Below are 7,756 nucleotides of genomic sequence, written 5' to 3'. Positions count from 1 at the left end.
ATATTCCAGATAGTCTGAAGCCAAACAAAGCTTTGTGTGATCAAGCAGCGCAAACAAAATTTAAGCTGCGAATGAATCACTATTTGAATCAGACGATTCAGTTGATTCTGTTCAAAAATCAGACTAATCAGCTTCACTCTTGCAAGTGATCTCTCTGCCTGATAACACTCACTCGCTCCCAGTGTTCAGAAGTGTTTATGAAATCGGTGTGTAGTCATCTGCTCCACTCGCTGACGTATGGCAGAGGAACCTAAAGAGCTGCTCAGATGATGACGAATGAGTGGTCGAGTCAAGGGTTAAGTCTGTGCTGGGTAAAGGTTACTCAAGCTCTTTGATTAGGCTTGCATCAGAATCAGGCTGGGATCTGACTTTGGCTTGATGTTTCAGGCATGTGGGTTTGGATTAGTAAGGACTTGGCTGTGGGCTGGTTAAGAAACTGGTTTAAGATGGGTGATCATCAGAGCCCAGGGGTTTATATCAGATTTGGTCAAATCTTTAAAATGGACTGTTTAAAGATCCCGAAACCGAATTAGATAATGTAGTCCAGTGCTATTTTTACCATTACAGTTTTTACTAGTATTACTTTGGATTTATTTTTATTTTATTATTTTTTTTGTATGTATTTTTTGTGCATGTTTTTCATTATGTTTTGCATTACATTACATGTATTGCATTACATTTTTCATAATGTAATGCAATATACCTGATCCAGTCTGGTTTTGATCTGTGTTGTTCAAAACACATACATTGATCCCATCAGAAGAGTAGATTTAAGATTGATTCCAGGAAAAAAAAATGCAATAAAACTTTAAAGTTGTAAACTAATACATTTGTATTATGTTGTGTATATACACATTTATATTTAGCGCTTCAACCGTTACCGCACTAAAGTATACAAAGTAGAAGTAAACTATTAAACCTTTCAGCATAATAGAAAACAAAATAAGATTGTGTCCCCAAACAGCTGTCAATATCATAAAAACTAGTCAAAAAAGTCATTTATCACTGTATATTAATTACAATGAAAAAAGGTCAGAGATGGAGCAGTCAAAAGTAGTTTCTAAAATGTGCATCCCACTGCTAATCCAGATTTGGTAATATGAAAAAAAAAAAAAAAAAAAGATTGTTATCAGAGAGATCCAGTCCAATGTTGCTCTGAAAAACTGGTTTAAAAGTAAGATGGATTACCTGGCCCTGGATAGCAAAAGATGTTACTTTTATTTCAGTTTTAGTATGACTTATTTTAGTACATCAGTTTAAACTAAATGAAAATAATATATGTTGCCTTTGGAACTATCTGAAATAAAGTAAGATGATACTTTTTTAATATATATTTAATTTTATTCCAGATTTGTTGCTTTTATTTCCAGTAACAAAATATTTTCACTTCTTTTAGTTTTAATTAACTATAATATCCATGTCATGTCTTACAACGGATCTGAATTGATGTGGGTTTAGCTGGACAGAATCTAGGTTTGTCTGACTAAAGATCTGGTTTGAACTGGTTAAGGATGTAGGTTAACCACCTTAAACCAGATCTTTTCTCTACCCAAAACCCAGTTTCTAACTCATCCCAAACCAGATCCTCAGAATGTCTACGGACCTACGACTGAGCTTGGTTATAAACTGATCGCCTTTTCTCTGCTGATTTATTGGCTAGTTGAACAGATAAACAGAAAAAATAACAGTTGAAGGACAGCGACTCTGAACGTGTGCATACTGCAGGTGTGTGTTAGCTCTTACCAGGCCTTGTGAGAGTTCATAGAGATACACTGCTGATAAATCACCCCGCCAAAGCGAAAAGGAAACTTGCACTCTTTGCCATCTGTTGTGAGAACTAACACACACACACACACATACACACACACACACACACACATCCAATAAACCAAGAGTTATTAGAAACTGAAACTCTCTGGAAAGCAATTGGAGAACAGTTCATACCTTTCTGGGTCACAGTGTTGGACTGTCCGGAAACTAATATTTCAATACCAGGAGGCTGCTTGCGCTTTAATGAGAGAGAGAGAGAGAGAGAGAGAGAGGTACACCACATTACATGCATTCAACAAACCTCACACAGGACACTCACCGATCCAGCACACTGCAAACGGGGCAATAAAACAAGACATATCCCTCTGGCCCTCTTCGGTCATTTTTGACCAAAAAATTTTATATTTTGACATTTTTAAAATCTTAGCTTCATCAGAATGAGATGACACTTGGTGACTTCTGTCACATTAGCAATATGAACACACAAAAAAAATTATGGACATGATTTGGATATGTTAAAGGGTCAAAAAAAAAATAGTCACACTTGACTTCTTCGTGGTCAAAAATGACTGACATAGGAAATGAATGGGAAATACGAAAAAATTTGAAAAGTCAGTGAATCTTTTGGTGGTACAAACTACAAATCAGTCACTAGTCAGAAAAAAAGTGTGCAGCAATCAAGGGGTGACTGTCTGGAATATCAGGAGTGCAAAATAGACACCCACACATGCGCACACACGCACACACACACACACACAGAGAAATTAGCTGGTAGGACAATTTTAGGGTTGGTGACTGCAGAGCTGGTCCCTGCGCGGCTCGTGCCTCACCTCATCTAATCTTTTAGAATGTCTAGATATATATCTAAATGCAAAACCTAAAAAAAAATTAAGAAAATGATGTCTAATAAACAACAGGAATCCAAAAGCCTCTGTATATATCTATATAGGGTGCTAATACAAGAAGGTTACGCAACATTACAGTTGCGTACAACATTACAACATTACATAAGTTTTTATTTTTTAATGCCTTCAGATGGCCCAATTCTCACTTAAAAAATTGATTTTAAATGCCTTCACTATTTTAATGTGAAATATTGCATTTATTAAAAAATTGTAAAAAAAATAAAGAAATTTTAAAATTTTAAAAATACATATGAATTCCAATGGAGAAAATAGCTCATTAAAACTGTATAAATATTGCATAGTATCATAACATTTCCTCAAACTCATAAATAATAATAAAAAAATATTATTGAACAAAAATATATTACATTGATTTTCTTGAAAAAAAAAAAGTTACATTTCAAGGCTTCGGTCACTTTTGACAGCGAAGAAGGCAAGTGTGACTCCTAAACGAAGAGGGCCAGAGGGATATGACGAGAAGAAGAAGAAACACTCGACGAGACAGAACTGGAGAAAACACAGGCATTTCTGTACGAGCTCTGCTCCCTCTGCGTGCCAGCTCCTTGGACAAGTTTCACCGGGACTCAAAGCAGATGAAGTCCGTCCCAAAGGCGAGTGTCATGTGTGGGATTCCTCCATTATATCCCGGGGCGATGGATGCGTGGAGGCGCATCGCGGGAAGAGCCTCTGGAAGGGAGTTCCCACGAGAAAAGCCTGTGATCACACCTGGCGCAGTGGACAGACCCAGCCCAGCGCGAGCCTGTGATGTAATCCCGGTCCTCAGGCTTTGATTTCTGGCTGGTTGTCAGTGACAACGGAATCCGCCCCCAGTGATGCTGCATGCGCACCTTCATCTCGCCGACAGAGAGAGAGAGACTCAGAAGCTGGTGTAGGTTGATGCGCGTCACGTTCAGATCAGGAACGAAGTTAATCATTCATATTCATAGACCGAAACTCCCCCAGAGTGAAGCAGCGGATTCCTCGCCTCCATAAAAGCGTGCATATATCCAGGGAAATATGACATTAAGAGCCATGATTACTAAAATCTTAGTAAAAAGTGGAAGAATAGCCTACTGTATGATCTTCAGCTGTGACGCCACACTGACACTTTTCCCCTCTATGGTGGGTTTTCATTCATTGCTCACACACACACACACACACACACACACACACACACACACACACTCTCTCTCTCTCTCTCTCTGGTGAGAGGAATAGATGAAGGATGGGCAGTCAGTCATGGTCAGGTGAAGATACTTTGCTTACACAGCAGCAGATGAGTCAAAGTTAAGGTACTGTAAAATAAATTTGTGCTGTCTTTAAGTATTCTGCCTATTATTAATTGTTCATAAACTGTGTTGTTGAGATAGAACTGCCTTCAGAAAGGTAACTTCGAAGTTTTAGCTACAGTTTTCTTCTGGCCCTTTAGTGTTTGAAATATGAAACTGCACGCGTCTTGCTGGAGGAAGTTTTTCTGCTTTATATATCATGAGTTTTAGGAGGCACCCGAAACTAAATTTCACAATAATTCCTCTGTCGTGCTCAGTCATGAGTAACAGGACTGAAAGAAAATCATAATAAAACACAGAAAAATGGGAAAAAATTCCTAAAAGGATTATTTTAAGCCTGTTTGATTTATGGGGATTTTTATGACACAATTTATTTTAATTGCTAATAAATAATAATCAATAATAGTCTACATTATGTATATATTTTTATTATCGAGGACCAGAGTGCTGAATGTTGAGTTTATAGTCAGTTTTAGTGTTGCACACTGATTTTAATAAAAGAAACGATATTTATATTCAAATGTAGCATATTTGTAGCCTATTGTTCCTTCTATAGGGGAAAGTTAGTATTTTATTTAGTCCATTTTTAATTCAGCTTATCAATTAATACAAACTAAATAAATGAAGGCATAAACTGCTGTGTATACAATAATTAAGAAATGTTCAAGCAATTTTCGATGAGATGTATCATGCTGCTCATATATTTTTAATAATAATAACCCTGATACATTTGATTTGGCCGCCATCTAGTGTTGAGGAGATGCTCATGCACTAATGTCTTTCACTTTCGTGTTCAATCACTGCTGAATCTAGACAGTTTTCAGTTGTACTTTCAGGAGTCGTTTCCTGAGAATCAACGGTACATTTCACTCAGAATAACACAGAACTGATCTGATACAATAGTCTTGAACTTGGGCTGTTTTCCTCCGTATCCCGATGGGGAATTCCCTTGGATGCTGGGAAAGTTTCAGCCAGATTCCAGGGAATCCCTCTGAAGGTGTTTATAAGGCTCTGTGAATGAGCTTTGATCAGAATCAGGAGAGCTGGAGGTGACTCTCGTGTCTGGAACAAACTTCTGCGCAGATCTGGATCCACAGACCAGGTGAGGTTCATTATCTACAGCATATCCTTCAAATGACATGAGCTGAATTTATCATATATGAGCTGAACATATATGATATCAAATATATATATGTTGAAGTTGTAAAGAAACATGCAACAAAAATACATTATATATATGTGACCATCTACATCCTTTAGAGGTGACAGAAAAAAAAGGGAAATAGTGACAAATTATGCAATTTCCATGTGGTTATTAAATTTTGCGATCATTTTATTAGATGTTATATTATAGGAAGGGGATCGGCATGATCTCGTGTTTAATACATATGTGTGTGTGTGTGTTCAAGTATAGGATACATTTTAAAACTGGTTATTATATTTATTTCACATTTGATTCGCGTGTATATACAGTAATATAAAATTATCGGTTTTATTTAAATGATTATTTCTTATTATTATTTCTTAAATGTATATTTGAAACTGGCTGATTTTCCAATATCCTCCTATTTTTGATGTAGCTGTTGAGTGAAAATGAGAAAAAAAAAATAATGAGAGGTTGATTTGAACTGTTTTCTCTGATATATCACATATAATTATAATTATGTAAACTCTGATATATTACATAACATTACATAACATAAATGTGACAACGTTAGTCACTACAATTTATTTTAGACCTATGTTGTGGAAGATGTTTTAGATTGCATTCATAAAAAAGCTATCCTTCTCAAGTTCCCATGGAGACAATTCACCCCATGTAGTGTGACAACATGCCCCGCTATATGCTGTATAGTGTGAACCGGGTCATATCTGTTTGACCTTTGAATTTTGAGCTACACGAATAGCATGAACTTTTCCCCGCAGTGATAAGAACACAGTGAAACATCAAAATAAAGCAGCATAACGTTCGCTCGCCGCTCGAGGGCTGATTCATGCAGTGAGCAAACGTGCGTCACGAGTGTCTGATCACAACCATGTGTGGATGACAAAACGCTCGGCCGGGCCGCGGCGGTGTGACCCGACTCGCTCCAGCTCCGCGCCAGCAGCTTTATGATCCCCATGAGTTTTCCTTACATGACACACAGCCAGACTCAGCAGATTGGGTTGTTTTCGGTGAGTCAAGCCTCGGCCTGCGGAGCGGACAGGAGAAGATCAGCCCGTCTGGGTCACTGAAGGTGATTCACACGTGGAGCTCAAAGTTCTGTGAAGTGTGTGTGATTCAGACTTTCATTCTGCTGCGCTCACAAATAAAGCCCCTGCATTAGGAGAATCGGCCTAACACGCTGCTGTTTAACCCACACTGCATCACACGGACTCTAAATGAGCAAAACTTTGCTGTTAAACCTGTTGCACACGATACACTTTTTATCAAGTAAAAGCTCTTGTAGTGTAATTCTACAAACGTCCAGCTTCAGCTCGTGCTTCACGTGTCTGATTTTTATCAAGTAAACGTCAGAATAAGTTTAGTCATATTTCCAGATGAACACTTACTGAAGCAGCTCGGTTTCCTTGATTCTCCATGAATCATTTCTTAGAAAAATCTTAATTTCTTAGTCTCAAATCTGATCAAGAGGCTTTTGAGAAACTGTGTTCATCCCTCAGTCATCATTGTAATGCATTGCATTGGATCATTTCAATCTTATTTTACGAAGACATATTGTTGGAGATATAGAGTGACGAATGGTATTTATATAATTTGATGTAAGTATCTGCTACAATCATTGATTTACATAGCAAGTATCAGAATTCCATCCCAGAATGCAGCATGTGCACCAAATTGCATATTTTTGCTCAGTTTGAGTCTCTGAATAAAACAGAGCTGTTTTTTCCTCCTTATTCTCACTATATGGGCCATAAAAGCCTCATGTATCAAATAGGATACTCAACAAAATCTTTATTTAGATTTAGCCTCTCTCTCTCTCTCAAGTAGATTTTTAGAAAGTGCCTTTATGGGGAAATATGTGTGTGTAACTGTCAATAAAACACACACACACACACACTTAATGCTTGAGGAATTAAGGCGTATAGACTGACAATGCGTTTTTTCTGCTGTTTTTGTAGGTAATAGAAAGTGGAGGGCCGTGCTGCTGCTACTGGGCGTTTTTGGGTTTGGCGGTTTGCTCACGGATGGACGTCTTTCATGTTTGAAATATGGGAGGATCCAGGTGGGATTAAGCAAATGGGTTTGGCACAGGAAGTGACTCACCTCAGCGAGAAATTAGGCCAACAGTCTGATGATGATGATGATTATTATTATAATCACTCATTTTCAGGATCAGGATTCCAGCTGGATCTTTGAGGCATTAGAGAGATGTTAGATCTGCTGCTGGTCAGACAACTGGTTAGGTAACAGCATTAGTTCATTAACATGTATCTGTTAATATTATTAGTAACTAGGGTTTCAAAGGGGTGGAACATTTCTGGTAAATTTCCGGAAAACTTTCCAGAATATTTTGGAAAGTTTCAAAATATGTTCCACCCTTTTGCTACCCTACTGGTAACATTTTACTATAAGCTCCCAAATTACAACTGTTCATTGTTAGTTAAGGTCAAAATATTAACATATACAACTTTGATTTAATAATGTTTTAGTAAGTGTTCAAATTCATGTTAACTAACATATATAAATAATGTTAACAAATTACCTTACCATATCATTTGATTCAAATATTGAATTTAATAATGCATTAGTAAATCTTTAAAAAAATAATAATATTAACACATATTAAT

The sequence above is a fragment of the Barbus barbus genome (genome assembly GCF_936440315.1).
Source record: "Barbus barbus genome assembly, chromosome: 1".
Taxonomy (NCBI): Eukaryota; Metazoa; Chordata; class Actinopteri; order Cypriniformes; family Cyprinidae; genus Barbus; species Barbus barbus.
The sequence above is the reverse complement of the archived record's forward strand: the minus strand, read 5'-3'. Positions refer to the sequence as shown.